The 26,732-nt window shown below is 37.3% G+C and overlaps 1 protein-coding gene and 1 long non-coding RNA gene across 8 annotated transcripts in view; one reads left to right on the top strand and one right to left on the bottom strand.

The window, feature by feature from the left end:
* The first annotated feature begins 7,331 nt into the window (after positions 1-7,331).
* Positions 7,332-26,732, top strand: part of LOC129243467 (longitudinals lacking protein, isoforms F/I/K/T) — a 98,219-nt gene continuing 78,818 nt past the window's right edge. For 4 of the 7 annotated variants that reach the window (XM_054880509.1, XM_054880512.1, XM_054880508.1 and 1 more), the window contains exon 1: positions 7,333-7,920. The gene's annotated coding sequence lies outside the window, so the exon portion shown is untranslated. Of the gene's footprint in view, positions 7,921-26,732 lie in introns of all 7 variants that reach the window. The other 3 variants (XM_054880507.1, XM_054880506.1, XM_054880505.1) reach the window with 1 other exon arrangement.
* LOC129243471 (uncharacterized) lies at positions 16,262-18,655 on the bottom strand. The gene is made up of 3 exons (XR_008582319.1): positions 18,594-18,655; positions 16,550-16,666; positions 16,262-16,465 (listed from the first exon to the last, which is right to left on the bottom strand). It is a non-coding gene; the product is annotated as an uncharacterized LOC129243471 (long non-coding RNA).

Here is a 26,732-nt window from a genome sequence, read left to right as displayed (position 1 = left end):
TAACCGGAACGACCCGGATTTATATCCGACCAAGGACTGTCACTTCAGAAGCATTCGTCGAATATGCACGGGGAATGTTTATGATGCTGCAACAACAACCTAACGGATTTTCAACAAAATATTAATTTATACTCTTCCCTCTCGCCTGCATTTTTTATGATTTGACAATTATTTTGCTGCATTCTTAAGTATTTTTCATGAAGTAAAAAATTTATGTGCTTCTTAGATAAAAATACATAGATTTAAAACATTTAAATTTATAAAATAAACCCAATATGCAAAGCATTTAAGTTATTTTATTGAAAAAGTCGCAAAGTATTTTTAAAGGCAGTTTGGTTTGCCATTACCTCCGAGGAGTGACCGCTATTATAAAAAACGTTAGTGTTACGTGCCCGGAGTTTCGAACCCGGGAACTACCAAATGGCAGATACGCACTGATTGACTTCCAAGTCGAAGAACTATACTACATACAATTTTCGGAAGGTTCTTGACGTACTGAATCCGAATATGAACAACCCCAGCAAGTCACGCTTTCCAGATGTGATACTCGGCTTAAAAGTGCAAAAACCCAGATTTTTGGGCTATATTTTTTTAAAGCCTTAACAGAATCTCAAAGAAAAACTCTTTCCTTTTTAAACCCATACTTTATGTTTTCAAGCTTGAAAAATCTTTGAATTTGCAGTGCTTACCACTTCACTGTCACTTGAAACGAATTTAATACTGTAGTCTGGTGCTTAGCTAAACATTTGTGTCGGCCTGGGTAGTAAATACAGGGTGGCTGATGAAAGCCGCTACCAAAAAAAAATTGAATAACTTTTTTTCTTTTTAAGTTATTTGTTCCATTTTTGTTTTAATTTGCAGATTGATCTTTAAAATTTATTAAAATGGATAACTGGGACACGCAAACAAGAATTTGGATAGTCCGCCGCTATCACGCACTGGAGTCCGTAGTTTTGGTACAGAGAGAGTACAGGCGGATGTTTGACGGCGATCCCCCGAGCAGATGGACCATAATGAGACTGGTGAATAATTTTGCTGAGCAAGGAACAGTCGCAAGAAGGCCTTATCATCGAAACCCACCAGTTCGGACGGAGGAAACGATCGCTGCTGTAGCTGCAGCTATACAAAGCAATCCAAGGGTTTCAACAAGAAGCTTATCTGCTCAACTTGGTGTCAGCCGACAGTCTTTGCAAACAATAATGCACAAAGATTTAGACTTATTTCCCTACAAAATTCAAATGGTTAACAAACTGAATGCAGCAGACTTGCCGATTCGCTTGGAATTTTGCCAGAAGATCCTGCAAATGGTGGAAGAAGACCAAAACATGTTAAACTGCCTTTTCATGTCTGATAAGGCCCATTTCGATTTAAACGGCAATGTGAACAAACAAAATTGTCGAATATGGAGTACTTCTAACGGAATTGCATCCTCTTCGCGTGACAGTGTGGTGTGCGGTTTCTTCACGCTGTATTGTCGGGCCTTATTTTTTTGAAGAAAATGGTCACACCGTTACGGTTACTGGAGACCGTTATTTGAAAATGCTGAAAGAATTTTTCTATCCAGAACTACGCCGAAAGAGAATTCCTTTCAACTCTGTGTGGCTTCAACAAGATGGGGCAACGTCTCACATAGCCCAGACTGTTATGACAGAGTTGTGACGAAAATTTCCCAATAAACTGATTTCAAGAAACTCCGAATTTCGTTGGCCCCCCAGGTCGCCTGACCTTACTGCACCTGACTTTTTCTTGTGGGGTTTATGTAAACAAGAAGTTTATAAAACAAAGCCAACAAATTTGGATGAACTAAAACAATCCATTCGGGCAACAATTGCGGCTATTCCTGTCGCAACTCTCAAAGCAGCAATGAACAACTTTTTACTAAGATGCCGCACTTGTGTCAACGAGCATGGGGGCATTTAAATTCAATTATTTTTAAAACTAGTTAAGCTACATTTAATAAAATTTAATGACCTTCAACTTGAAAAAAAATAAATGAATTCCATACACTAAAAAAAAAGTTATTTGAGTTTCTTAATGTAGCAAAATTCATCAGCCACCCTGTAGAACGATCCCGACCCTTAAAGCGAATATCGTTCAAGTCACTCGTCAAATATAGTTAGAAACGAAAAGATCTTGGTAAATTTGATAACAGAAGGCATAAATATTGAGAATGTTTGTTTATTATCGTATATATTACTCGTATTCGGAACCTTCTACCATTTATTCTACCATTTTGTACTTTGGTAACAAAAATGCAAAACAATTTCAGTCAACGATCCAGCAAAAATAAATATGCAGAAGAAATTTAAATTTTTGACTTTTAGAAGTTATTTTTCAAAATAATAGTGCCCTTCGCCGAGAGTAATTTTTTTTGCCTAAATAGCATTGGTTGCGAACCAGAAACTCATCGCAATTACTGGCTGAGGATCGATCTTTGTTTAGGTGTTGTTGTTCTCATCGATTTAAATATTGAATCATGGCAAATTAAAAAAAAAAAGTAATAATAAATAGTGCTAGCTCGTATGTACATACACATATAAGAAAGTAAGTACATATGCATGTATACGCATAGGTATGTATGTAAATTTTGAGAACTGAATCCCCTGAAAAGGCTTATCTGCGATCATCATGAAATTTGTTGCTCCATAGAATTCGACGAGTTGAAAAATAGCACACCGGCACGACCAGTTCGACAAGCTCAGCGCTCAAAATGATGTGGGTATAACTGGATTCTAGTAGACTTACAATTCCTGAAGCTTTTTTTAAACTTTCTAAATTTAAAAGATACATATATATATGTATGTATATGTTTTTACTTTTACGCCAAGCTTGAGAAGTCATCCCAAGAGAGCGGCATGCGCGTCACTTATATTATGTATTTTACAAACACATTCTCATGTGCACAAATATTTGCATATACATATGTATGATCACAGCACCGAACTTATTGGTAAAAGCGCTATCCCACATTGGCCCAAGTCGAGATGCCAATGCTAACCAGGCAATAAGTGTTGTTGGGAATTTCCAATTTTTCTCTTTCAGGTTTTCGTTATTGTCTCCGTTCGTAGCGTTTCGTTTTAACTCAACATGTACATACATACGTCTCTATGTACATATGTATGCGTATAAACAAACTCGCGAATCGTAGCAACGTAGCAATTTCCAATTCGTGGTTCAGTCAGGTTTAGCTCGACTGCTATGGCTTTAAACCTTAAATGATAATTTCATATTTTGATCTCATTCTATGTATACATACTGTGTGTATAAAATATATGCATACTTTACGTCTATTGCCATGAAAAAGCTCCTCTTAAAAATCCAACCATTTGTCGAACAGCGCCAAGACGCCTACCACCCCACCTACATACCTGCATGCATATCTGCTGAAGTTGTCTTAAGTGCATTAAAGGAAATATCAAACAAACAAATTGATGAAGAAGGTATTGAGAGGAGGCGCGCGGTTTGATTGTGCGTAGCCTAGTGTTTAATCTTATGTATGCATTGTATATACGTCATCCATATATATATATTTATACATACATACATTTATATTTATGAGTGACAATTATTCCCTAGACCCTTCCCTACCGAAAAAATGGGTACTAAATCAGACGAATTTAATGAGAAAATCAATTATGCTTAAGGATTTGAGCACTTGAGATTATACATATATTCTATATTGTGTACTCCATTCTACACTACATGCACTACGTGTAGCTATGGGATTCTGTAATGCATACATTTCATATCTAAGTAATCGTGTTACATACATAACCGTAGCTTCAAAGCATACATCAAGGCGTATCAACCAAACTTACGTGCATCCCATTTGGGTACATAAATTTATCTTCGTAAGTATACATATAACAATTGTATGTATTCATAATGCGGATCTTACCTTCAACTTATGTATTCAACCCCCAACGAGTTTCCAATCATCCACCCTTTCCTTCATCGTCGGTCATGAAGCAGAAACATACAATACATATTTAATATTTGGATATTCATGCATACAAACATACAAATGTATATGTGCTCGCCACCCTCATATCCAAAAGGTGCGTGATGTGATCTAAGCAGTAGAAAAGTTCGAGGTTTTAACAGACCCCTCATGCTCTAACCGAATAGTTCATCGTCATCATCAGTTATTTTTTGTTGGCAATATGTATTAATGCCACTGCAGGCGCTATTCGCTTTTCGCCCCTAATAGCCTAGGGTATTTTTCGAGCATGCTTGTATTCATTGGGGTTTATTCGTTTGCAGCTGTCATTGTCAAGCAAAACGTATACAGGCAACATAACGCATGCGTTGGGTTACAAGTCTACAGCAAGGCGCTTTAGTGAGGGGATCTCGCCACAAACTCAAAACTCGATTGCGTTCCCCTTCCAATCGTTTTCCATTACTGTGCTATAACGGTTCAATTTTAAAGCTAACACAGTCGGTGGTGGCTTTTGTTGAAATATGCATTCGGGCGAAACGACTGACGTTGTTCACAATACGAAAACACATACACTCGAAAATTTTCAACCCCCTCACTAAGCAGATCCGAATGCCTGCTCCCATTATTGCTTCTGCTCTGTGTTTGGCTATTGCATAAGGTAAACCAGACCGCTTCTCATTTGCCCTTTATTATCGTTTAATTTTTCTCTTTTTTTTGTGGAAAATCAATAATAGGGGCGGATCACGGTTTTGGTTATTGCATATAAAAAAAATTAGCAAATGTCGTCCTGGTTAGCTCCCTTAGAATAACTGTACCAAAATATTTGTGAAAATGTGATCTTAGTATTGCTTTAGCCGCATATACGAGTATGCATGTATGATAACTTATGTTCCCCTATGTAGATACATACACATGTGTATATGAACACTTGTACTGCTTTAGTAACTTTGCCTAAGTTTGGAAACTACCTATGCCATTTTTTTCAGTGGCTGCTATTGTTTTTGTATCTAGATAGAGTTAGATCGGTGAGCTAATCAAATGTTGTCATTGGATGGTGTTCTGCGAGACCTTTTCTTATGTGTGGCATGCATAAAATGCTAAAAACCTTTCTGTCGGGATAAAGAACTCATCTTGTGCACCACCAGGTCTACTTACTTACATATATGCATATATAATATGTTTGTACATACATATATATAAATGATATAACAAACGCTGATGACTTCAACGTATCTGCTATTTTATTACATTAAGGGGCTTGCTCTTCACGTGATCTGCATACGTATGTTCATGTGTTGTTAATTTCATTTGACGTGTATACACGAGAACGTAGGTTCGAATCTCGGTGAAACACCAAAATCAAGAAAAAGTTTTTTTCTAATAGTGGTCGCCCCTCGGCAGGCAATGGCAAATCTCCGAGTGTATTTCTGCCACTCGGAGTCGGCTTGAAAGTGTAGGTCTCTTCGTTTGTGGAACAACATCAAGACAGGCAACAAACAACAAACAGGAGGAGGAGCTCGGCCAAACACCCAAAAAGGGTGTACGGGCCAATTATGTATGTATGTATGTGTAAACGCACATGCATATGTATGTTTATAATGTTTCATTTGTATTTACCTTAACATAATGTGAAATAAGGAGGGCTAAATGCAGATCTCGATTGCAGGGTTACTATTGTACCATGTATGTATGTATGTATGCATGTATGTACTAAATCAGCGGGTGTTTGATCCATTCGTCAGTTTTCATTCTAATATACATAGTATATTTTATTCGACTACAGTTCAATTATTACTTCTGATGTTATTATCGTAACCAGTCATCTTAAATGAGTCATAAATTGAATTTGTTGACGCACTTATGTACATATATCAGTCATATGGACACATTTACATATGTTTTTTCCTGTAGGCTCTTTCTAGAGGCTGAGCCACTTCCCAGGCGAGTCAGGAGACATCTCTTTGACTATACTGAAGAGATCCAGGATCAAACACGACTACAACTACCGGGTCAGACAGTTTACAGACAGACATTAAACGACATTCATCCGAAGTCTCTTACCATCTTCCTAAACTCCCGAATGCCGTCATCGGAGTCCAATCACTACCCATCGCAGACGAAGAGCTTCAACCCGTGTAAACACAAATATCACGCCAACCAAAAACTGTCTCCTTCGCTGCTTGGGACATTGCAACCGTTTAATATTATTCGGTGTTTAATGTTTCGGTTCGGTGTTTCGAAGCCGAGCAGTACCGAATAGTAATCACGCACCAATTAATTATTGTTGTTGTTATTGCAGCATAAGCATCGCCCACGAATGTTGGGGAACTGGCTACTGGAGTAGCAGTCCTTGGCCGAATATAAATCCGTGTTGTACAGGTAACGCTGAACGGATGTATGTAGAAGCCGACAATTGTCAAAAATTTTAATAAATGCATTTCGTAAACATTTTCTTAATTAAACATACATACATATGTATGTATGTATATATAATACAAAAAACAGTTTGTTTCACCAGTGGTGAAGCGCAAGCATAAGACTGTCCTTCAAAAAGTCAGGATGTGTTAGTTGTGCATACAAATATATTCACTTGTCTAATCGACTTCCCACATACATAAGACCAATACGAATGTACATGCATACATACACATTCATACATATATTAAAGGCGTCTTTTTACTGAAGTTTTTAAACTATCGAAAATTCAAATAAAATTGAGGAAAACCTAAAGCAGCCGACGTTATTCACATGTGCATAATATACACGCTTACATATGTATGTATGCATATATTTACTTGAATATGAGTCGATCTAAAAGGGTAAATTTATCCTGCATTCTCGAGTGTTGTCAGAAAAAGCTATGACAACCTATACATACATATGTACACATGTAAAGTACGCGTATATGTATGTTTTTTCACCTTAATGCGGGTGCGAGATTTCTATTAAAATCTAAATGAGGTTTCGTACCGTTTAGATGACGATCAATATTTTTGATATGTATGTAAGTATGTAGATATATGTATGCTTACATGTACATACATTTATATACATCCATAGTTAAGGGGATAGTATGCACACACACTCGTATATAAGCAACATGATGTAAATAAGAAAAGAGAATAGGTTCGGTTGGAGTTCACTGCCGAGAGAATCTTAACAAAAGGCGAAATATGTGTACGTTAGTGGGAAGGCGAGAATTGCGGTGGTTTGAAAATACATACATTCAACTGACGAAACGATGTTGTTGTTGCTGGTATATATCAACTTCGTGCTTTGATGCTTTCATGCTTTCATGCTTTCATGTAAAGCTGTTGGCTGTTGAAATGAGAGGTTTGATGTTTGGACGGTTCGATGGTTCATGGATGGTTCGACAATATTACGCTCAGCAATGGGCATTAGTAACAATAGAAGCTCTCAGGTATACGTTTGGTCCAGCGGGTGGACGATAGTTGCTTTAATTTTTACAAAGCAACTAAGCAACACCAATATTGTTACTTGAGTACATTCACACACACACCATAAAATACAAACAAAAATTCACTCACATCTGCATACAGACGAAAAAAGCAAATTGCACGTTCGTTAACAAATAAACATATTTATATATGTATACGTACGTATGTTTCAATACGCGTTCACCCAAAATTTATTTGTGTGTAATATCGTACCCAAATCTACAGCTAAAGAAAAACTAAGGAAAATTAATAAATAATCTGACGAAATTCCTAACCACTTGTTCGGCAAAAAGTTTTTTTAGAAAGTGTGAAATCGGGCAGACTTTTTTAATATGATTAAAAGGAAAAGTTAAATTAGTGATAATATTAAAAATAACTGGAGATAATGTCGCACAGTGTGAAAGGCAAAAAATTGCAAAACAATATGAGAAGAGTGAAATGTTTATCAAGTTTGTCAGCTTAAGGCCAACTATACAAGAACAACATTGCTTGGTCATTATCTTTGAAAATTAGTGAGAAAAAGTAAGTTTGACATTATTTTATATGTTTAATAAACAGTTATATACATATTTAAAGTAGTCTCGTACATATTTACAAACATATGCATATAAACTACATATATAAATATATATGAGCATTTAAAAAGCCCATTTATTTAACGGAGAATTTTTCAATTCCTGCTCCATATCAACCTTCTGTTAATAATATTCCAAAATAATATCTAACATTAACTCAATAGTGGTTTCTCTTGGTTCGAAACATACGCTATGTTACGTAATTCCAATCAAATAATTTTTCGACGGGTTTTTCAAGTAGTTATAAAAAAGTTTATATAAATACTGGAAAAATCACAAGTTCATAAAAAAATTTGAAGTATGCAATCCTCAAAAGCGCTTGAAATGTAAAGCAAGAAACAATAACGGAAACTAAAAAACTGTACGCATATGGAACATGGAATTATTTTTGAGCTCATAAGTTAAATATTTATTAAATAAGTATAACTCTACATACATGCATATGTATGTATGTATATATATGCAACGCCTAAGGCTGGTTTGGATGGGAAAGCTCAAACCGATCGTGGGACATCTTCGATGACGCCTATGTTTAAGAGCACATAGAGCCTATCTAAAAACATTGGGATTTTCAGCCGGACGGCTAAACAATAATAATAAAAGCTTGGACGTAGTTTCTTACTTCGTGAAATATATGTATGTAGCTTATCATCTTCATTAACAAAGTGCATACACATATATACTATATTCACATGAATAGTAAAATCGGTGAATATCTTTTAATATAACTTGGATACCCATCCTGATTGGTCAAAACACTACGCCAATATAAAATTGAACAACATTTTAATTATTTCGTAATTTTTAACTTCGATCCTGACTCTCTTGGAAATTAGACAACATTTGCCCAATGAATATTACAAAAAAGAGAATCAGTGAAATGTTTCATTAAAAATTTCATTTGTACATAGTATGTATGTATGTATATACATACATTATTACTATTATATCCATATATCGAACAAATATAGGGCCTGTATCCATCTTCATTTCAAAGATAACGGTCCTGTGAATTTAATTAAGGAACAATGAAATACTTCCCTTACAAAAAGTGTAAATGATTTGCCAAATTTAATTATGCAGTGATTACACTAAAAGCAATAAATTACATCGATTCATTTTTTATTATATTGGAGAGGCTTTCTTATAGTAAAATATATATAATTGGCGCCCTCCACAAATAGAAGGACCTACAGTTTTAAGTCGCTTCCGAACGACAGATGGTTTTTTTGAGGAGTTTTTTCATGGCAGAAATACACTCGGAGGTTTGGCATTGCCTGCCGAGGGGTGACCGCTATTAGAAAACCTTTCTACCATTTAATTTTCCATGCCCGGAAATTCAACCCTGAGCGCGTCCGAATGATAGTCACGCACCAACGCATTCGCCTGTGGCAGCCGCTAGTTACGGTGCTATTATAAGAGCCCGACTAGTTCGCATAACAGTTTTTTATTTTATTGGGTATTTTTATGGCTTACACCCGTACATATTTATGAAAAAAAATGCACAAATGACTGCCATTCTTAGGGGATTGAGACTCAGTTTACCTTTTTGGTTTTTTTGTGACGAATATTTAGCCGGTTTACTGTGTATGGAAAAGATATCAGCCGCAAGACGGACTTTTTATACATCGGGAGTAAAGTAACACCAACAGGTGGAATCATTAAAGACATCTCACAACGTATCAACAAAGCTCGTGCAGCTCGTTCCCAATTGTACCACATATGGTTTTCAAATTCCGTATCAGTCAAAACTAATCTACGATGTTTAATTCCCACGTGAAAACGGTGTTGCTGTGTGGCTGCGAAACCTGGGGGCTTACATCCGTGCTTATCCGAAGGCTCCAAAAATTCACGCCTACCTGCGCAAAATTTTGAAAATCTGGTGGCCTCGTGTTATTTCAAATCAGGAGTTCCTTAATTCGACAAACGAACTCCCAATCGAGCTCATCATCAAACGCAGACGATTTTGGATAGGCCACACTTTGCCCAAAGATACCTGCGAAGTATGCAGGGCTGCTCTATGGTGAAATCCGCAGAGTTTTAGGAACCGTGAAAGACCAAAAACCTCCTGGCGACTCATGGTGGATTCGGACAACCTTGAATTCTTTAAAACAACTTGCTCACACTCGAAATGACTTTAATACTTTTGTTCTGGCCCTACGCTCCAACCGGACTTAAAGGAAGTTGTACATACATACGTATATATATAATACAAATATATGTATATTCTCCTATCGGAAACTAATCAAACTGCATAAATTCACTAATTGAGCTTTAAAAAATATCGATCGGATACTACACGGGGCCATGCTACTAGGGTCTTCTCTAGACATTGCCTCGTCATTGTCGAAGTAACGCTTGCCTATTTATAAAAGAAAGAATTTGAATATTAGTATGTATTATGACTACCATGACTAACAAGCATAAAAATATATGTGGTTAAAGTTTACTCGTATTTATGTTGTCTTCAATCAATAAACAAATTGTATCTAAATTTTATATTCATGTTTGAGTGCGAACAGCATATCAAATCCAGAAATTGAATTTTTCTAATTCGAAAAAGGTGTAGAGAATGCAGCATGTATCGATGTATGTGCATATGCATATTTACTTATATATGTAAATATGTATGCACGTATGTGTGGGCATATGTCATCAAGCTTCATGCATCCACATGTGCGTTTATAGGTGCATGTATGCATGCGGTAGCAACAATAACAGAAATAATTATTTTGTCGCCTATCACCTTTGCGCCCGCCCGCACACGCGCACTTTTTGTAAACTTTACATACATACACACTACTTTCAAGAAGTATTAGTGAGAGCGCGGACAAGTGTACATATGGACAATTTGTTATATGTAAATATGGATGTAATTTCTCGCTCATTCTTGTGACTGTGTGCGTATTGTATTTTTCGAAGATGGAATCGAATTTGAAGTCGAAGCTCGTGCTGGCGTAGCAAACTTTTACAGTTGAAGCAACGTCGTGCATGATTAAAAGCGTTAGGAGTCTTAGCTCCGCAACGGGCGTTGGAAAATTTTTAGTGTTTGGATTCCTAAGAGCTAAAAAGTAAATTTGCTTATAAAGTTTTTGTGCTGCTTTTACATACTACATACATATGTATATGCACATATTTACATACGAACACATGTGTTAATATTCACAATGGCTAACATTATTCACCATAGTTAATTTGTTTTTTTATGATATTAAGAGAATTGTGTGTGCTGGCATTAATAAGGCCTGTGGTAGTTTAAAGTAGAAATTCTTAAAAGCTTTACAATGTTCACCAGCAAATGTTTGAAGCAAAAGTTGAAGCTTATGACGCACACGTGTATGTATACACATGCATGCATACATATGTATATATATGTCTGAATAACCGTACGAATAGGGAATTCAAATTTTGCAATGATAAATTTACAGCATACATGTGTATGTATGTATGTATATGTACAGAATGTACATACAAATATGTTGAATAATGTGTATTAATATGAAATTCCAGTCAGAAATAAAGTATGATCACTTAAAATTAAATTATTAGGTGTGCCAATTTGTACACATACATATGTAAGTGATGACCTATGGTGATTTTATGTATGTGGCTTTACGTGATAGTGTGTGTGTATTTGAAGCGGGGAGCTCTACTTTTTCTCTAATTGGCATATTTACATATGTATATATGTATGCACATAAGTTTACATCGCCTATATGATGAGCCTCAATATGTGCAGTGGGCTAAATGAATGTGTATGTATGTGGGTGGAATGTGAATTTATGCATGTGTGTGAAATAATTAAAAATAAAATAAATGCATTATGCATAAATATTTACACATGCATACACATCCATGTGTTTGGGTATGTATAGCTGCATGTGTGGAAGTTAATGGTTTAGAAAGCAATAAAAACTGCCACTCTCTTAGCGAACATGGATAACGAAGGAAGCTCATCTCACATTCATTTACTGAAGCAAACAATAATATTTTTGATGCATAAAAGAACGCATATGCATACAAATATCCATACATATAAGTATGTTTATATATATATATATGTATGTATATACCTAAGTGTTTATATTGTACAAGCAGCGATCTGATGAGAAATTTCACAAGGTTGTTTGTGCATTACTTTTGGCGAAATGTGGATGATACAGCAAATTCAGTTAACTTTAATATGGGTATAATGCTTTAAAACTTTTGTAATTGTGCACATATTGTGCTGTTCGAAACAATTTTCAAATATGTACATACATATGTATGTATGTACATGCATACGTACAATGTTACATAAGTGCACCCTTTGACGGATGCACTTGTAAAGAGTGTGCTCATATGAGCACACATATGTATATACATACATACATGCATGTGTATAATAATTTTGCTCAACAAAAGCAAAGAGGAAACTTCATAAAGTTTCACTTCGGCAACGTGATCTTAAAATAGAAGTTAATAAGAGATATGAGCATAACAGGGAAATGAGCGAGAGACCTTCACTCTTTAAATTTGAGCAATGGCTGAGACAAACAATTGAACGGCAGCCATTTGTAAATTGTCGGCCACCGGTACGACGGCAGCCATTTTGATTTTTCCGCGTACATTTTCATCATTGCGAGCCCATAATATGTGTGTACATACATACATACATACGTGGCGCTGTACATATACTTACATATGTATGTATGTATGTAAGTAATGTATGCCGTCATTGTCAAGTATCGCACAAAGCAAAATACATACATATGCTCATACATACTTATGTTGATGGCTCTGTTTTTATTAGCACGCATACATATTTACACACATCCATACATATTTGGAAACATACTTTTTCCAAGTCGAGCTCTAGCTTATTTTCTGTATCAAAACAACAAGTTCCATATAAAAGTTCATAAAAAGAAGAGTTGGCCAAACGTCAAACATAGGAACAATTATGATCCTCTCTTGAAGAAAATTCTATTGAATGAAGTAAGGAGAGCTTGTAAGTTCATTTCGGTATGTTCGTTGCATATCACGATTGGAATGGTTGAGAATGAAACCAGTAAATGTCAAAATAACTAGTATACGAATTCAAGCTTTGGTTTGTAGGTATGTATGTATATATGTATGTACATACATATGATTGTTGTCTGAACATAAACTTGTCATATGCCATACTGCCTATGGGAAGATAGAAATGTTTATCGCGATTTCTGTTTTGTTTTCAATGTGTACGTGCTTACGTATATATGTATGAGTGAAATTGCATATGCATTTCCATGTACATATGTATATACATATATACATACATATTATATCCAGTGGTTGGGAGCTCTCTTGAAAGTTCGAAAAATTATCTTCATTCGCTTTCGCAATTCGCGGGCGTAAGTTTTCCTAAATGTTTGGAGTAAATTGCAAAAAACGTTCTTTTTGAATATCTTAGATATGTATGTGATAAACCACAAATGCAAAAAAACAATAGCTCAGTTTATTATCCGGAATATGTTATAATATGGATTTATTTAAGTCTTTTATAACAACACAATATATTTTAAATTCATGTTTTTTAAATTAGTATTTGATTCTCTACTTAATACTAGAAAACAACAAAAAAATAAATTACAACAACAAAAGTTTTAAAACAAAAACAAAATTTAGTGCATATTTTACGCGTAAAAATAAAGTGTACAGATATATATTTTACAAAAATTATATCGATTTAGTATTTTGTTGATTTTCCTTTTGCTTTGATAACGGAAGACAGTCTTCGGGGCATCGACTCAACTAGTTTCTTTGTCACGTCAGATGAAATTTTATCCCACTCTTCCTTTGTAACGAGTTTCAGCATATCCATATTGGCTATTGTCCTTTTCCGGATTTGACGGTCTAAATGCTCCCACAAATGTTCAATAGGGTTTAAGTCCGATGACTGTGGAGAATGATCCAATGTCTTAGGAGTACGATAAAGGAGCCATTCTTTTACTATTTTTGCTGTGTGCTTCGGATCATTATCTTGTTAAAAGATCCAAGATCACTGCAAGTCTAATTTCTGCACACTGGTTAGCAAATTATTTTGTAAAATATTCAGATAATCTGTTTTGTTCATGGTACTTTTAATATAAACCAAATTGCCAACTCCGCTTGTCGCCATACATCCTCACACCATCACCGAAACCCCACCGTGTTTAACTGTGGTTATCAAGTTTTTTTCGGCATACTCACTATTTTTAGTTCTCCAGACTTTAACCGGTTTTTTCTGCCCAAATACCTCGAATTTACTTTCATCGCTAAACAGGACATTATTCCAGAAAAAAACATCCTGATTTTCGTATTTTTTTTTGCATAATCAAGACTTTTTTTTATTAACTGTCGATATTGATGTGTCCCATTTGCGTGCAACGCTTGTCATATTGTGCTGGCACTTACGCTAGTATCTGATGCAGTTGAAACTTCTTGTGATATTTTGACCGTATTTTTAAAGTGATTTTTCTTAACATCATATATTTTTCACAGTATTATGGCTTCTGTTGACAATAGAGCCAATTTCACGAAAGGTTTTACCTTCATTGCGAAGCTTTAGTACTAGTTCTCTAACATCAGTCGAAGTTTGTATACCCATAATTGAAAAAAATAAATAATAGAATTTAATGTATTGTAGACAAAAACTTTTCACTCTGCCGATCGCAACCAATTAAAATACAAGATGAAAAAAGTTTCAATGCCACGAAAAAGGAAGTAAACAACCAAAAATAACGGTATTTTTTACGGTACAACATCGCTAAAATGCTACTGATGGACGTTGTACAGTTTATTTTGACGCTCACAGTATATACATATGTATGGGTTTATAAATATACATACACATTTTTTTTCCGTTAAAGAAAAATTTGTAAATTACAATTATCTGGTTAAATACCAAATAAATAGGAATTAAAAAATATGAGTTGAATTTGGGGTGGATGCTGTTCTTGGCCAGAAGCCTTTTGTCTTACAATTTGTCCTTTTGTTAAGATTCACATTTTTCCGGTGAAATAAAACAACTTTAACGAGGTCGAAGGCTAATTTATTTATTAAAAGCGGCGGTATTGCATTCGAACAAAGGATATCACGCTAAACAGTTGGTTCACGCATGCTCACTTTTACTCACTATAGTACTTATGCATATGTATACTCGTATGTATGTTTATGTTAACATACATATTTAAGCCTAGAAATCGAGTGTTCATTGATTTGAAGTTTTTATCAAGCAAAATAAAACTAGCTTTTTTAAAGTGAAGTGCACAACAAATTTATGTATTTGCAAATCGCTTCAGCGATTTTGAGCGAGTTCAACAAAGCACGCGAATTAAAAGTACTTTCTTCATTTGCCACTGCCAACAACGATTGGGGTATTAAGATATTAATTTTTTTTTTCAATTTCAACTTCTGCTTTTCAGAAGTTGAAGTCTGGAAGTACGAGTTCAATATCGTGGCGACGCTGCGTGCATAGATGCAAAGCTCATCAACTGGAATGTATGAAAACATTTAGAGCGAAGGCTCTTTGTTCTCACACACCAAGTAGGTTCTCCTTTACATGCTAGTTGTGGTATCATATCTGATGGAAGTGGTATCATATGACAAGCATGCCCTCAAAACATAGTTTTAAAAATATGTCATTTATTGGACTCTTTGTTTGTACATGGCTCGTACCAAGCTACATAAATGCACACTATCTTGGGGTGTTTCACTTCAGGAAACGTTTATATGGTAAAAACCTTACTTCAAGACATATGCGCGCGACTAATAGTTGAATTTCACTGCAGATCCTAATGAGCCTTCAAGCGAATTCAACAGAGTGGAACCACGACGATCCGGTCTCTAACTTTAGTCTATTCCCAACGGGGGTTTGATTGCTACTCTGGATATACTTGACCGAAGTCAGGAACTGTGACCTGCGTGAACAGCCACTCCCAAAAAATGGTGTTGTTTAAGTAAGTTGCGCTAATTTCCTTCTCGTATGTATGTAAGTGTGTATCAAGTTGAGCTGTTTGTTTTCATTTGCCGATCGTATCGGCAGAGGGCTTGTGATAGGTAAATTGAAAGCATGCACGAAGTGTACGTCCATGCCTTACATCAGAAAGAGTGACTCTTTGCGAATGTGATTCGAGCCATAACGCTCCATAAATATATTTTATAAAAAGTGATTAGCTGCACAATACTGCCGGCTTCCCCCACTCCCCCTAAGCCAATCAGGAATACTTATTTGTCCTTTAAAAAGCGGTTTTAAATAGGTTTAAAACGGATATTACTTTAGCGCGTATAAATTTACACTTTTTATTGATTTTGGCGGTATCAATTTCTACATTTTGCGTGCTTGTGACAGAATAATTTTCCGTGATGTTGTTTTGTATACAAAATTTAAATATAGTTGTTGTTATAGCAGCATAAACATTATCCATATGCGTACGGGGAATGCTGCTGGAGTGATAGTCCTTGGTTTGTTGTTGTTGGTGCTGTTATACCGACTGTCATGGGAACGATTTCAATATATTATATTTGTTGTTGGTGTTGTAACAGTTCGCCAGGTCTTGCCAGAGCGGTGTACTCACCGATCGACATCGTCGTTATTCATCTAAGGTCACCCTTAGATACTGTTTCGACGTATTGGCACAGACCGTGATTGAGCAAAGTTACTTGGGCCCCACGAGGCAGCTGAAACATTTCATCTGCAATGGGTGATGAATTTGATGTTATATACCGACAATTTCGATGCTGGCTCATGCACAAATAATTTGTTTACAGCCGCTGTAATAGGTAAATTTGACAAAAATTTGTACTAAACAAAGTTTAGTCTTTCTGTGTCCTCCATGCACTTATACAGGGTGTTAACAGATTACGTTAGATTTGTCAGGAGGCAATATTATCGACCAAAAGAAGCAAAAAAGTCTTAATAAACATGGCTCTGCAAACTAACGATTTTGAAAAAATGCAAGTTATTAAGTTTATTTATTATGAACAAATAAAGCAAAAACATAAAGCAAAGTTACAGAAGTTCAATATTCTACTTATATTCTCCACAAAGCTTCTTGTTAAGTTATGCTTAAGCTTTCTCCGTATTATAAAATTTTCTTAATTTTAGGATCGTAAATTGTTGCCAATGTTGACTTTTCCTTACCATTACTTTGGGCTTGGATTGCGACAATTGGCTGCATTCTAAATACAAACAAAAAATAATAGCGCTGACAACCACTGACTTATTTGGGTATAACCTTGCTTGCCTAAAGGGATGTAAATTATCCAAGGTAATTTGTACTGTCCTTGCTGCATTTTTCCCCCATTAGCTAAACAAATGTCTTTGGAAAATCGGGATATTCATCGAAATATTTGAAAAGATCTCTTGTAGAAAGCATTTCTGGTATACACACACGTGCAAATATATACATACAAACATATGGAAATAAATATGGATGCATAAGTGGTAGATAAATATTTTGCAGGTATGTGCGGTCAATTTGAAGAAAATCTCCATATACGTATGTATGAATGTTTATACTTATGCACACTGATGTGCCTACACATGCAGGTACTACTAGCCTAATGTTAGACTAACACGATTATGGACACTATTTTGCGTTTAATCTCCAAAAATGTTTTTTCATGGTAACTTACTAAGATCTTTCAGGTCGCAGTGCTAAATCCCGTCATGATAATAACCTAAAGCGCCCGCCAGTTCTGAAGTACATAATTTTATATACATATGCATGTACACACATATTTACTGCTAGTTTTGAGTTAACTACACAAACAGTAAACCTCGGCGGAACACAAACGTCGCCCATTTACTGAAAGAATGCCATGATCCAAAAAAATGTACATTGTTCTGCAATAAATTCATAGTAATATCTAATTTATTATTAGTACCTCATTAGATGAAATTGAAAACTTTGAAGGCATTTGGTTTTTTTGGTTTTTTGATTCGATATATGTATGTATGTGTATTGGTATACTTCTGTAGCTTTATAGTAAAATGCAAGTCAGATCCTAAGATAATTTCTGAACAAATTTGTTCTAGATCCTGAAGTATATGATACATATGTACATATAATAATTAGTCAATTTTTTTCTTGTAAAGTTTGGCTCCTTTTTTTTATAATTTGAAACCACTTTACATATTCGTAAATCAGTTTAGAATAATAATTAGATAATTTGCTACAAATGTGAATGTTGACAAAAAATATTTAGATCGCTACCTAACGTCTTTGTGTTTAGTGCATACGTATCCATCTCTCTTCCTAATCAAAATGCTGAGTAAACTGACATCGTAGAGTTTTCGCAACTCGGTTACATAAATTTAATTCTTCATAAAAACATTGAAAATGTTTAAGATGCACTCTTAAATAATGTTAAATTTATAAATAAGATCCATTTCGTCTGGATACCGATAATCAGTTCTTAGTTATTTTTCATCTTATGTCACCCTAGTGCATGTTAATGAACACATACATATGTACATATATATGTATGTACATAGTTTTTTTTTTTTTTAGTTTAATTAAAAGAAGTTTCATCCAAAATTAAATGTGCAGCACACACCATTCAAACCATTCATCTTTAAGAAGTTGTAATTAAACTGAACTGTTGACCTGATCATACCGTGAATTGTCCATAGTTGCAATGTAAAGTAGAAAATTTGAAACTGAGACCGCCACAATTTTATGAGATATTGTAAGAGTTACTTATGACTGAAGAAGTGAAAACGTACGAAAATGAACAAACAAAAAAAGGAAAAGAATTTTTTTAGTGTGAAATGTCACCTTGACAACGAGCATAAACTTTAAATTGTTTGATCGATATTATCGGAGATACACTACAGCCATCTACCGAGGAAAAATGGATTTTTTCCCTCCCCCTCCAACCTAATATGTATAAACGTATGTATGTATATGTGTCGCTCCAACTTCTTCAACTCGAAGAACTCTATGCGCTCGGCTACTTTAGTTTCGACGGCGTTCATCTATCGTCTATTTACAAGGTTGTAAATAGTATATGTGCATATGTATGTACCAATGTATGTATATCTATATTTGTGTATTTAAAACCACCCTTACAAGTTTTTTCATTTTGCAAATTCTCGTGAAACTTCAGGGTGAATTCTCCCTTTAAAGATCCCCCAAGTGTGTATACACAAAATTTTGGGACTTTTATATTGATCGACGTTTCATATGAAAGTACATATGCATGCACATATTAATGTAGTATGTGGACACTTAAACTGTAAATGACTGCAAGGGTGTTTGCATATGAATCCCTGAATGTATGGAGGTAGAAACAAAAACATGGGGAGAGGTTTCGGAGGTCAGTATATTGAAAGGGGAAAATATAAGAAAGTGTGGGGTAAACAAGAGAGAAACTAGCCTAGCAGTATGTATCTATACGAAGTACGCAAGTATAAACATACACAGATGTGCATATGTCATGTGCTTATACATATTTCCATTTGTAGTATGACTGTAAACTGTTTAGTGGGTTGATATTTTAGTATATTTGGAGAATGAAGAGTGGGAAATGACTAACTGAGAGAACATACATATGTATATACAGGGTGTCCATGGAATCTTCCCTAATAAACTGACACCCAGATCGCTCGATTTTACGATTTTTCTTCGAAAATAACAACTCAACTAGTGCAGACTTAACTTAAAGAATTGGCAACGAATACTCAACACGTCAATATTTTCTTTTTGTATTTTCTATTACATGTGTTTAACAGTTCACCTCTTATAATTCTACACTAAATACATGATTTTTAAAAATAATTCCGTACATATGTACATACATTTTTAAGAATTATAAAATCGAAGCTATGGCAAGGCCGATTCTCTCATCACTCTCTATTAATGTAAGGCCAAGATCAAACTCTAAGTCTGAAATTTACAGGTTCTTAATTAAGTTGAGCTTTGAAAACCACTTACACAGTCTTTTAAATCTTAAATATTAATTTAAGTTACGTAAAGTCTGGACTATTTGAGCTTTAAGTCGCTCTTTTGTGCCATTTCATTTCTATTGGGTTCACATTATATTCTGTTTGACAAATGGAGGAAAACATATCTGCTTTATCTGTGTGTTCGTCATGCCATTTTATCAGTCTTAAACAAAGTCTTAACTTAATTGTTGTTGCCGATATAATATAGATCATTAACATTTCATTCAGCTTATATTTACTGAATCATTAAGACCCTTCTCGAACCAGCAATCAAACAATGTAAGGTGCTAATTATGAATTTATTTTTTATGCATGGGTTGTTAATTTATCGCTTCACACCGATTTCGTGCTCCCTTATATTAATTTTGACGTATTACATATTACCTCATTTACTTTTCGGGTCACTTGGACCAAAGCGCACTTAACAGAACAGGTGGTACTACCTTTTTTCCAGGCTCTGAAATGTCACACTCTGTAAACAAAGATTGGCACTATAAAATAATTTATACAAATAAATAGGAAAAAATCATATTAGTAGCTCTACTGATACTACCAGTTCAATGTTACAATTGAATGAATTGTTGAAGTTGCAATTTTTTTGTGTCTAACTAATGTGTACGATCACATATTTTAATTAATTCTAAATTTTCTATTAGAATGGTAAAGGTTTTCTGGCAAGAATTGTCTTCTTAAATGATCAAATAATGAATGGTTGGAGGAAATATCTCCCTCCTACCGTCAGGAGAGTTAGGGGTGTAGGCAACACTGATATATTATAAATAATTAAAATCGAAACATGCGAAGAGAATACCTTGATTGAAAATTAGCCTAAGAATTGAAATATTTGAGAATTACGTGATTTCTGGTAACGCCAGGGGAAGTTCCCATTTTTTCTTCTTTCTCTGCGTGTTCACTTTTGTTTCGATTCCACCGCGTACTAAATAAATACATATATTTGTGTGTATGCTGCTTTTACATGAAATAAAGGCAAAGTTGTGCAGCAGTTGGCAACCGGAGGGCGAATATATATTTATATACATACATTAAATTTTACATGTAGATAAAGTAGTTAGTACATAATTGTATACCTGCATACATACATATACAAGTGTAGAGAACGAAAATGCCCCTTACTTCATTTCCTCCCTCATTTGCGATCGTGTTCCTATTACGTACCTGAGTATGTTTTTCATTTGGGGAGAGAATCTATGATTTCCCTTAACATGTTTCGCACGTAGAGCTGAGAAATTGAGGGGCGACGGCGAGGGCAAACTCGTTATTAATGGCGTCGGCTACTGCTGGCCTGTTTACCTCTCGTTTGTCGGCCGTCGCTCGTGATGCGCCAGTTGAGTTTAGACTGTTGGAGGTTTTGTTTGTGTCCGTTTAATTTTTCGCGGTTGTTTTGTGGAAAAAGAAAGTTGAAGTCTGGAAAATGTGAGTTTTTTTGTATAACATTTATATGTTATAAATAAATGAATAAATGTGTGCTGTGTGAGTTTTTGATAAGGAAATATATGTGCTGATAAAAGCTTTTATAGTAACAAAAATAATAAATTCATATCTGTGTATAAGCATAAGTATGCACATAAGTAAATTTACGAATATACATAATGTCGAAAAGTACAACGTGGAGTGTAGAGATGGAAGGAAATGAAGTGAAATTATGCCAACTAATTGATACATTGGCCTATATGCGCGTATACGTATACGTACGCAACCACAAGTTTTTCTGCTTCATTTGGGATATTGAAGGACGTGATTTTGTTATTTTTTGATTATTTACATACCTACAAAATACGCATTTACATATGCACAAATCCTTAAAAAACGTTTATAATTTTGCTAAAGTTCTAAATGCAAGATATTCATGTACTTATATAGACTTGAATAATATACGAAAAAAAGAAGAGAAAAAAAGTTTAGAAAATTTCCTTGAGGAAAGTGCAGAACAGGCGTCACTGGCAAAAGTGAAGCGAAAAACTGCTTAATGATGAGAATAAAAGTTGCAACGGCAACACTGCTGGGGAGGAAAAGTAACGAGCGCAAACTGTACGCTAAGATTTTATACGTCGGGCGGGAAGCCGAAGAATAATTTTGCGCGGTGGTGACAGCAGACGAAGTCGAGTCATGTTGGTTGTTTAATCTATGCTGACTGTTGTTGTGTTGGTCGCATTTGAGTTGTTAACGGTGGTAGTAGTAATTTATCCCCACATTCATATTAACGGCGCTTCCATTTTGTTCGAATTTTTCACCTACTGTTCTAACATGTTATTGTAGTGTGGGAACACAGCTGAAAGTGTCGTACGGGAACACACCTATACCTATCAGTGTGGCCACACTGATTTCATTATTCATTATTCATTTTTATTCACTATTCAACTGAATTTAACGTCGTTATGGATTCGAAGAATTAGATCATTCGAGAAGCGTTCTTGCAACTACAAGACATAAAAATTAGAGTTCTTTTACAAGTTTTGTATTTCATCTTAATCTTGAGTTTTCATAGAAAATAAAGCGTGTTAATTTTAATATATAAGTATATGTGGAGTTTTATTCCCCCACATAATTGGTGACCCCTACAATTTACCAACACGCATCATGGAAACAGGGCAAACAGACGTTGAGAAAACTGGCGATACTGACCCCGTCGTACACAGCGGAGCGTCCAACGAGGAATTTTTCGAGGCAATTAATACTTCCCAGCTACAAACACCCTTGGCCGCACACATTGACCATTTCAAACGATTGGAGCTGCCACCGTTTTGGAGCCAACAAGTCCAATTATGGTTTGCCGCAATCGAGGCGCAGTTCCAGCTCAGGAAGATCACAGCGGACGCAACGAAATACTATGCAGTAGTCGCCCGCCTTGACCAAGACGCGCTTATGATTGTGGAAAACATCGTTGCGAACCCACCCTCATCAGATAAGTATATTGCTTTAAAGGAGGCTCTGGTCAACCATTTTGAAATTCCGCAGGAGCGCCGGTTCAAGATGCTGCTGTCTGGAGTTGAGTTGCGGGAACGACGCCCTACGGAACTGTTGGCAGAAATTAATAGGCTAGGAGGGAACAATCTGGACCCAGCATTCGTCCGCTCGATGTGGCTGGATCGACTTCCTCTACAGATTCAATTAGCACTCACCGCCACTGGTGAACAGGACAATGCTAAGCTCGCACAGACAGCAAACAGGCTTGTGGCAATTCAGCGTGACTCCGAAAACCACTGCGTAATGCCAATCGCCCGAGAGACTGTCGCCAGCAGTGTTATACAGAAGCAACTGGACGAGCTAGCTAAGCAGGTCGAGAAACTATCACAGAAACTTAGCAGATCGACAGTGCGCGAAGACAGCCAGAAACGCTTCAACAGTTCGACAAACGTATCTCGCAGCACCACCGACAATACCTCAACATCCACGTGCTATTATCATCGGAGATTCGGGGAACGTGCCAAAAAGTGCACGCAGCCTTGTGCTTTTCAGGGAAACGCCAGTCGCCCCCAGTAGACACGGCGGATACTGGTGGCAAGTCAATTCCTCGTCGATTATTTGTATACGACCGTACAACAGGTACGAAATTCCTCGTCGATACCGGCGCGGATATTTCGGTTACCCCACCTTCGCGCCAAGACCAAACAACACCAACACAGTTTCGACTTCAAGCTGCAAACGGCAGCAAAATAGAAACGTATGGTGAGAAGGTCATCGTGCTCAACATCGGCTTACAGCGACCGATCCGTTGGATTTTCCGCATCGCTAAGGTGCCTTATCCGATTATAGGTGCAGATCTCATTCACGCTCTCGGGCTAATAGTGGACCTCAAGCGCGGTCACTTAATAGACCCCAACTCAGACTCGCACAGCATAGGATCGTACGCTACGGCTCCGGTCACGGCCATCACAGCACTTACTCAAACCAACAAATTTACAGCCATCCTCAAGGCTTTTCCGGAATTGCTGGGTAATCCTTCCAACCTCACGACATCCAAGCATTCCGTCAAACACTTTATACCAACCACTGGGCCACCGTGCGTACAACGCGTTCGACAGTTATGCCCGGAGCGCCTCAAAGTGGCCAAGAGGGAATTTGAACTAATGGTCGAGTTGGGACATGCCAGACCGTCAAACAGCCCTTGGGCTAGCCCACTGCACATGGCTAAAAAGAAGAACGGGGACTGGAGACCATGCGGCGACTACCGTAGGCTTAACGAGAAAACCATTCCCGATCGGTACCCGATAGCGCTCCTCAATGACTATTCAACAATTTTAGCAGGGAAAGTCATATTCTCCACCATCGCCCTTCGGCGGGCATTCCATCATATCCCGGTGGCAGAGGAAGATATACCAAAAACCGCGGTAATAACCCCGTTTGGTTTATTCGAATTCGTTAGCATGCCTTTCGGACTACGCAACGCAGCACAATCGTTTCAACGTTTCATTAACGAAGCGCTCACTGGACTCGACTTCGTCTATGCATACATCGACGACTTGCTCGTAGCATCGAGTGATGAACAGCAACACATACAACACCTCCGATTAGTATTTCAACGGCTCAGCAAATACGGCCTTTGCATTAATGCGGAAAAGTGTGTGTTGGGAGCTGCTGAAGTAGATTTTTTGGGTTATCGGGTAACAGCGCTCGGGTCAGCACCACTTCCTACCCGAGTCCAAGCACTACGTGACTTTCCCAAGCCTAAAACGATTATTGAACTAAGGAGATTCATCGGAGCAATAAACTTCTACAGGCGGCACATTAGAAATGCCGCTACGACACAGGCGCCTCTCAACGAATTTCTGAAAGATTCAAAGAAGAATGATCGGAGGCCAGTACCATGGACAGCAGAGGCAGACAAAGCGTTCGCATCTATCAAGGATCAACTCGCAACCGCAACTTTACTGGCACACCCTTCACCATCCGCTGAACTTCGTATCACTTGCGACGCATCCAGCACCGCTTTAGGGGCGGTATTAGAGCAAAATAACAATAACGTTTGGCAGCCGCTTGGATTTTTCTCTAAGAAGTTATCACCCGCGCAGATTAACTACAGCACGTATGATAGGGAGTTGACGGCTGTGTACGAGGCCATCAAAAATTTTCGCCATTGGGTCGAAGGCCGCGAGTTCGTTGTGAGAACAGATCACAAACCCCTCATTTTCGCCTTCCGACAGCAATCAGACAAATCATCTCCTCGCCAAATCAGACAGCTGGGATTCATAAGCCAATTCACCACCAACTTCGAGTACATTTCCGGTTCAAACAACAATGTAGCAGACACGTTTTCTCGCGTGGAGACTATGCACATGCCAGCAGTGATCGACTACGACGAACTATCGCACGCCCAGGCTGCGGACGAAGAGTTACAGCACCTGTTGACTCACAATGAAACATCGCTTAAACTGCAATCACTGATTTTTGGTCCTAATAGTCAGACTGTGTTCTGTGACGTCTCAACCAGCAACATCAGACCATTCGTGCCAACATCGCTACGCCGAAAGATCTTTGAAGCCTTACACAACCTCGCACACCCCAGCGGCAGGATAACAGTCAAAATCATAGCTCAACGGTATGTGTGGCCATGCATGAATAAGGATGTAACTCAGTGGGCTCGCGAGTGTGTTCCATGCCAGCGCTCCAAAGTAGGTCGCCACGTACATCCGACTCCTGCCGAATTTCCTAGCCCAGACGAGAGATTCGACCACGTCCATCTGGATTTGGTTGGACCTTTGCCGGAATCTCAGGGGTACAGATACTGCATGACTATGGTCGACCGATTCACGAAATGGCCCGAAGCAGTACCCATTAGAGACATCACGGCAAACACGGTTGCCAATACATTCTACGGTAGCTGGATTGCTCGATACGGATGCCCCAAGCTGCTCACCACTGATCAGGGCACACAATTTGAAAGTGCGCTCTTTACGGCCCTATCTCGCTTAGTGGGTGGAAAGCGCATTCGTACCACGGCATACCACCCTGCAGCAAACGGGTTGGTAGAAAGATGGCACCGCACTCTTAAGGCGTCAATCATGTGCCACCAGATTCCACAGTGGACTCAGGTTCTACCATCGGTACTTTTAGGCCTAAGGACCTGCTATAAAGAAGACCTTAAAGCTTCACCCGCGGAGTACCTCTACGGAACAACCCTCCGAGTGCCAGGTGAGTTTTTTTCAGACGGAGACCCACCAGTGGATTCCCAGTTTTTCCTCGAAGATTTCCGCACACATATGAGAAGAATCAGGCCAGCTCCAACAACACACCACGGTCGACAGAAAACGTTCTATTTCAAAGAGTTGTCCGCGTGCACACACGTATTTTTGAGAGTCGATGCAAACAAACGACCTCTCGAGCCACCGTACTCAGGTCCGCATAAAGTTATCAAGAGATTGGATGAACGGGTCTTCACCATAGAAGTGAATGGCAGAGAAATAAACGTAAACATCGAACGCCTCAAGCCAGCCCATCTAGCCAGCAGCGAAGTTTTCGACTCTACATCCCACCGACGAGTTCTCATCAGACCAGGGAGTTTGCAGCCTTGCACCTCAACGAGCCTACCCGTACAACACTAGGTGGAAACCCGCTCCACGGGTTAATCATGAGCATTAAACTCAACCTTATCGGTTCCCAGATAAGGCTTTCATTTGGGGGGAGTCGTGTGGGAACACAGCTGAAAGTGTCGTACGGGAACACACCTATACCTATCAGTGTGGCCACACTGATTTCATTATTCATTATTCATTTTTATTCACTATTCAACTGAATTTAACGTCGTTATGGATTCGAAGAATTAGATCATTCGAGAAGCGTTCTTGCAACTA

This window comes from Anastrepha obliqua, chromosome 4 (assembly GCF_027943255.1).
Source record: "Anastrepha obliqua isolate idAnaObli1 chromosome 4, idAnaObli1_1.0, whole genome shotgun sequence".
Lineage (NCBI taxonomy): Eukaryota > Metazoa > Arthropoda > Insecta > Diptera > Tephritidae > Anastrepha > Anastrepha obliqua.
The sequence above is the reverse complement of the archived record's forward strand: the minus strand, read 5'-3'. Positions and strand labels throughout refer to the sequence as shown.